The sequence below is a fragment of the Micromys minutus genome, assembly GCF_963924665.1.
Source record: "Micromys minutus genome assembly, chromosome: 1".
Classification (NCBI taxonomy): Eukaryota; Metazoa; Chordata; class Mammalia; order Rodentia; family Muridae; genus Micromys; species Micromys minutus.
In genome coordinates this window covers 254,044,737-254,052,010 of record NC_137969.1, presented here as the reverse complement: position 1 = coordinate 254,052,010, position 7,274 = coordinate 254,044,737, and the positions used below count along the sequence as shown (strand labels likewise).

Sequence of the window (7,274 nt, the reverse complement as noted above, 5' to 3'; positions counted from 1 at the left end):
GCTGTGTGAAGCAACAGTGTCATCTTTCCAGGATCTTCTGCAGTAGCCCCCGAGGGAGGTGCGGGCCTGTCAGAGCTGTATCTCAGGGTCAGGCCACACCATGAGAGATAGAGCAGGGTGAAGTGGGCAGGGTAGCTAGGTGGTAGCTGAGGTCAGGGGTCAGAGCTGGGATCAGGGGTCAGAGATCTGGCAGTTTGTGGCTCTGGAACCTGGAGGAAAGGGGATTTCCCCTGAACCTCAATTTGGGCTCTCTGTGGCCACAGCAGTGGCGTTTCTGCTCCAGGAACGTCACCTGCCTGAGCGCTGCTATCAGGCCCTTCCCATTTCCTGTTTGCTTGTTTTGTGAGTTTCTGTACTACATGGCTTAGCAATATTGATTCTCCTGTCTCAGCTGGAAAGTCATAGGATTGCAGGCTGGGCCACCATACTGTCTCTCCCTCCTCTCGGTCTCTGTGACTCTTTATCTCTGTTTCTGTCTATCTCTGTCTCTCTATGTCTCTGCGTCTCTGTGTCTCTGTCTCTCTGTGTCTGTCTTTCTGTGTGTATCTGTCTCTCTGTATGTCTCTGTCTCTTTGTCTCTCTCTGTGTCTTTCTGTCTCATTTTCTCTCTGTGTGTCTCTGTCTCTCTCTGTGTCTCTGTTTCTTTATGTCTCTGTCTCTCTGTGTGTTTCTCTATCTCTGTCTCTCTCTGTGTCTCTGTCTCTCTGTCTCTCTCTCTCTGTCTATCTATCTCTTTCTCTGTATCTCTCTCCACTGACACCCTCTGATGTCTTACCGAAGTGGCCTCAGAAATGTGCTTTCTCGAGGCCCCACATGACTTTAGGAGTCTCTAGTAACCATAGCTATGGGCTGCACACAGCCTGGAGTGTGAGTCTGTCCTCGCAACCAGAAGTGCACACATGCCTCCTCACAGCTCAACACTAGATGCCTACAGACACTCAGGTCCGCACCAGCCGCCCATGCCTCCTCCTGCTGACTGCGCGCTCAGGCAGAGAGTGTGCCCCATGCGGACATGCTGGGGCCACCACCTGACTGCCTCATCAGGAACCAGAGACTGGGGGCAGAGCAGGGGCGGAGCAAACCCTGGAACCGCCTGCTTAAGCTTCACTAGGAACAGAGTGAGCAGACAGCAGGCGAGCAGGCGTGGGTGTTTCCAACAGAGAAGTCTTTCAGCTGAGCGGAATGGTTAGCATGGGGTACAAGGTCCAGACAGACAGCAGTGACTCCTTGCAGGCAGAGGGGACACTTCAGGCTGATTTGGTTTCATTTCCTCTTGTCATCTGGGTTCCTTTTTATCTTTTGCCCTTGGAAACCGTTTCTTTTCTCTTCCTCCTGGGTTCCCTGAGACTCCTTCTGATGGTGCTGTAGAAGGAAGTAAAAGCACATCCCATCCCCACAGCACTCATCCACCCAACGGTCTTGGACAGGTGTCTGACAAAGACAACAACAGTCCAGTTATCTTGGCATTAGCGAGAAGGCCTTCACTGGTTCTAGCCCTAAGCTCATACCTCAACTATGCAGCTCTCAAAGGCTTCCGTACTCCTCACAGCAGCCTTCTGCATCCCCCCTTTCTCCTGTGTGTCTCCACAAATGCTCTAAGAGTCCCTAAGTGCTCACCTGCAGGAGGAGGCAGACACTGGAGAGGACCCATCCCTGACCCAAGAGGCGGAGGCAGGTTGGAGCAAGGACCAAGCATCTGCTTTGAAAAGGGACAGTGGGCAGGTAGGTTGGCCAAGGACTCAGGCTAGACAAGGGTTCTATCCTGCTGGTTTGGATATTGTACAACACATCAGAGCACTATCTCAGATCTGCAGACTCTGTGTTTGTGAATATGCCTACTCAGTGAAATGTACCTACAGCCCTAAGATCAATGCTGGATGTATATTTGCAGTCTTCACAGGTACACACTTACTGAGAAAGTCGGGCTCACCGACTGACAGAAGTTTCTCTCCTGTCTTTAGGGCACCATCTTGCCTTTGGGCTTCAATTATTGGTGATCTTACCATGAAAGTGGCCACAGATGTAAGCTCCAAAAGGCCCCACTGTGTCTTGTGAAGACAACATGCGTGGCCCGTGTTCTGGTGCTGACGTCCAGAGTCAGTCAATGAAGCAGCAACACAGTCAACGGGGCATCTTGAGATGCTACCAGAGGCTCACGGGCGCCTTCGTTTGGATCTCTGCAGCGGCACAGCTAGGGCTTTGTCAGCGGCACCCGGCTGACGGCCCGTGGCTGAGACACGTCAGCCTTTAGTACGTCAGCAGCTTTATGGAACATGGGGACTAATAAAACAGTGCTTTTAGCTGATGTGTAACCAAGTCTTGTCTTATAGCCTGGTGACTTCGTTCTTATGTACCCTGGGGCTGCCAGCCACTGTGTATTCTCCGCCCCCTCAGATTTGCACCTCTGGAGACGAGGCCATTTCTCCTTTCTGCTCTTTATTTTTAGACTTCTTTTCTTTCTTTCTTTCTTTCTTTCTTTCTTTCTTTCTTTCTTTCTTTCTTTCCTCTTCTTCTTTTTTATTGTGGCCAGAGCTAAAGTTTTATAGCACCTCCACCCTTGCATTTCTACAGAAACCTTTGGCTCATTATGTCCTTTCCTGTATTCTTAACTTGTTCACACACACTTAAACACACACTGCCACACACACACTCACACATACACACACACACACTTACACCCACCCATACACTCATATACATTCACATTCACACACACACACACACACACACATTCACACACATACACTCACACACATCCATACACACTCACACACTCACATTTACACAGGTATTTTTTGAGAACTTCACACATGAGCGCTACATTTATATCACTACTGCACACACACACACACACACACACTGATACTCACACACACATTTACACACACTCACATTCACATGATCACACACATACATTCACATTCATACACTCACACTCTCACACATACACTCAGACACACTCATTCCCACACAAGTATTTTTTGAGAACTTCACGCATGAACACTACATCTATAACACTCCTGCCCCTCCCTCCCCTCATCAACTCTTCACCAGTTTTCCCCAAATTCACGATCCCTTCTTTGATTTATTGTTACATGTATATACACATGTATATGTTCATACGTGTATGTACAACCTACTGAGTCCATTTAAAATATGCTTATTCTCTTTTACTTTACACATATGGATATTTTTACCTGCATGTGTGTCTGTACACCATGTGCAGGAAGTACCTGCAGAGGCCAGAAGAGTGTGTCAGATCACCTGCTGGAGGAGTTACAGGTTGTGAACTGCCATGTGGGTGCTGAGACCTGACCCAGGGCACACTGGAACAGCACGTGTTCCCTGCTGCAAAGCCGTCCTCCAGGCCCTGCTGCAAAGCCGTCCTCCAGCCCCTGCTCTGTCCATTTAGCTCGGACTGACCAGTGTCCAAGTGACTCGAGTGTCCAGTCTGACCATTTAGGATAGGATAACCCGTGTGGGGGCCATCCCTGCTGGAGACAGAGCCTCCTTCTCTCTGCAGCCACTAGCCACCCGTAGCTCTTCTTCTAGGGGTAGGACCTTATGGACTTGTGAACAAGCCGGACCATCAACCATTATTGTTATTACGCTGTTCTTGTTGAGGCAGCCTCATTGTTCTTGAGAGTCCACAAAAACCCTTTCTCTGTCTATCGAACAACAGAGGTCCTGGGCTCTAGCTCATCACTTTCCATTGCTTTAAAATATACCACCATTAAACACATCGAAATCCACACAGCCATTAGAACGATGGTGGACAAAGGGTTGGTGCAGCCAGCCATTAGCATGTGCAGCTTACACATCTAGACAAGCTTCCTGATGGGGGCCACCTAGCATGGGGTTGCAGGCACAGATGCCCATCTTGTCCCTGGCTTCTTTCTCTGCACAAATGCTGGCCCCGTGCAGCTGGGCTCTGAGCTAGACAGCTGTGCACGGATCACTAAATACTTGGTGGCTTTCCTTACCCCAGCCCCTTGGCCAGCTAAAGTAGTACCTGGGACCATGCCCAGAGACATCATCTGGCTTTTCCGCTGACCTTTGATGAGTCCAAGCCACAACCCCACTCCTCCATGCCTTGACACACACATACACCTCTTCTCCTGTTCCAGGCCTCTGGTTGCCCTATCAGAGAATATCCCAAAGACACACATACAGCTTCATTGCTTGGTGTAATGAAGGTGGGAAGGCCCTGAGTTTTAAGATTTTGGATGCAGTTGGGTCATCTTTTGCTAAAAGAGGGGTTCTGCAGTCATCGTAACTGCATCATGGGTACTAGAATTTGGGGGTGCCCAAGATAGCATCCCTTCATGTATCCCAGTGAAGCCTTGAGTGTAGGCTGCCTGGGTCCCATGGTTGCTTCAACCCTGGTCTCTGAAGGAATGTATCTTTATTCTTACTGGTCTTGAGTCTTTAGACTTTTAGGGGGTGGGGGCGAGTAGGAGTAGAGAGGTCTGCGTCAAAGAAATACAGTAGCACATAGGTTAAGGCTGGTGCTACCTCTGAGTTCTTCAAGTGATGTGAATGGGGCTTGCATGTCCTCTCTGCTGGCTTTGGCTATGGGCTCCCAGGTCTTGGGCAAACATTTTGAGGGAGGTTATAATATGGATTGATAAATGTCACAGTGAAGTGAAGGGACATCATTATGGGCCCAGTCCTTCCTGATGCACCCCACCACTCCCAACTGGGTCTCCTCACACCATGTCTCCCTGGCTCCCTGGATGTCTCTTCCCACTTAGCGTACTGGTCTTTGGTCTCCCCGTCTCTGCCCTGGCATACCCAGCTGATGACCCAGAAACTCTGAGAAGTAATTAAAATAATTCAAAAAGGCTGGAGTTACAGCTGGTGACCGCAGCATTGGCGCAGGGAGCGGTGACGGGTGTAGGTTTCCCTCCTCGTTCCTGAGTGGGGAGTGGGTGACACCTCCTAATCCCCTATGGGGTCATGGCTTCTTTTTCTTTTTATTTATTTTCTTTAGGCTATTCTTGAGTTTTTTAGCTGCGGGAGGAGTGCCCCCCCCCCCCGTCTCCCGTCTCTTAGTCCTTCTGGATCGGTTTTGTTGAGAAATTTTTACCCCACTCTTGTGGATGAGCTGGGACACCCTCTGAGTCTCAGGTGTTTTTTTTTTTTTTTTTGTTTGCATCTCGTTCCCTCTTGTTTGTGTTGTGTGTGGAAATGGTGAACTCGGTGCACACAAACACCGTGCCTAAATTGTATAGATTTGTGATTGAAGATGTTATTAATGATGTGCGAGACATTTATTCTGGATGATGGAGTGAATGAACAAACAGGTCCTGATGGAACTAAAAACTTTGTGGGAGAATAAACTAATGCACTCTAGGGCAGTGGATGGATTTCATTTGGAAGAACAGCAGCTTTTGTTGCAAGTTCAGCAGCAGCATCAACCCCAGCAGCAGCAGCAAGCGCAACCTCAACCAACGGTACCTCAGCAAGCACGTCCTGCCTCGAGCAAGCAACAGCACCAGAAGCTATTGTTCCTGATTCTAAGTTGATACGGCACATGAACTCGTCAAGCCACAGCTGCTACCTTGGCACGCCCTGCAGGCGTGACTCCTGTTCAGCAGATACTAACAAACTCAGGTGGTCAGAGCAGCCAGTGGTGCCCAGGCTACCTTTCAGCCTCAGCAGGCAGTTCTGCAACAGCAAGTTATGCCACCAGTGCAGCCCTGGTGGAGTACAAGCACCTGCTATCCAGCAGGTCCTAGCCCCACTTCCTGGCGGGATCTCCCCACAGACAGGCGTCATCATCCAGCCACAGCAAATCTTATTTACAGGGAATAAGACTCAGGTCATTCTTACCACCGTGGCGGCACCCACACCAGCACAAGCACAGATGCCTGCAGCTGGACAGCAGCAGCCACAGGCGCAGCCCGCTCAACAGCAAGCTCACTGGTGCTGCAAGTGGGCGGAACGGGGGATACATCTTCTGAGGAAGATGAAGATGAGGAAGAAGACTATGATGAGGAAGAAGATAAAGAGAAAGATGGAGCTGAAGATGGGCAGGTGGAAGAAGTGCGCCTCAACAGTGAAGATGATGTGAGTGACAAGGAAGGGCAGGAGCTCTTTGACACGGAAGTAAAAATAAACGGAAACTTCATCTCAAGGATGGCATTATGAATCTTAATGGAAGAGATGGTATATATTTCAAAGCCATTGGAGATTATGGATGGTGAAGAGTTGCTTCTTTCCTTTTTATAAATAAGACAAAAGAAACTTAAAAAGTTAAAATGGACGGTTTGAAACTTGGGACGTATATCAGCCATAACTTCACTTCTGCATGTCACAGCAGCGCAGTAGAGGCAAAGCTCCTGGAACAAAGCCAGACCTTGACCACATAGGCACTACTTGAGACTGGCAAGCCATGGGACTGTAGCGCCTGGGGTTGCTGGGTGGGGGGAGGGGTTTGCATAGGAAAACTGTCACGGTCAGTTTTAAATACAGGAACCTGCCATTGGTAATTAGCACGTGAAGCTTTCTCTATATTTGTTTCTCCAAGTTGGGCTCAATCAGAAGATACCTGTTGGAATGACCTGAAGAAACTACCCCTTTGATAGATTGAATTCAAACTGCTTATTGTATGTGGTTATATTTGGTAAAAATTTCGTGTGAGCGTTTTACAGAAGGGCAAGAATTGTGGTGCTGAATTTTAATTCACTTGTATAAGAAAATTTAAAGCTCATAATAGGTCTTAGATATTTTTACTTGTTTCTCTCCCTCAGTAATACATACCTCCTGCTTCCCTGTTGTATGAACATCTACTTAAGGTTTAAAGAAAAAAGATCAATGGTCACATTTTGAGACAAACTTGACCCAGGAATAGATGCTTAATTTAATTAGGTTTTCATACTTGTTAAGTGTGATTTAAAAGACTTGGGTCTTACCTGTGTTAACTAGAATTAAAGTGACCGTTTCTGCTCAGTCCCATGCCATAAGAGGAAACCCCAAACTGGCTCCTCGGGAATATGTTTTTACTTCACAGAGGTACAGCCGAGCTGAAATTGTACAGTGCACGTGCTGTGTGAAGGTTTTAATATGCACCCAATGATGATAGGGCACCCCAGGTATGTTGACCCTACCTCTGCTCTTGCCCGTGACTCAGGTCACTGTATTTTATGGGATGAGTTTTCAAGGCTGACACTCACCCTGTTACAGCAGCACACGCAGAATCACATGAGGGCCCTTAAACACCAGGGTGTGTTTGATCAGTCCTGTCATTCTGCTTACAGACCCAGTAAATT

General features: G+C 48.3%; 1 pseudogene across 1 annotated transcript; it reads left to right on the top strand.

Moving 5' to 3' along the window:
• The first annotated feature begins 5,190 nt into the window (after positions 1-5,190).
• Positions 5,191-6,209, top strand: LOC308433205 (transcription initiation factor IIA subunit 1-like; annotated as a pseudogene). The gene has a single exon. The product of its transcript is annotated as a transcription initiation factor IIA subunit 1-like (transcript).
• Positions 6,210-7,274: the final 1,065 nt, after the last annotated feature.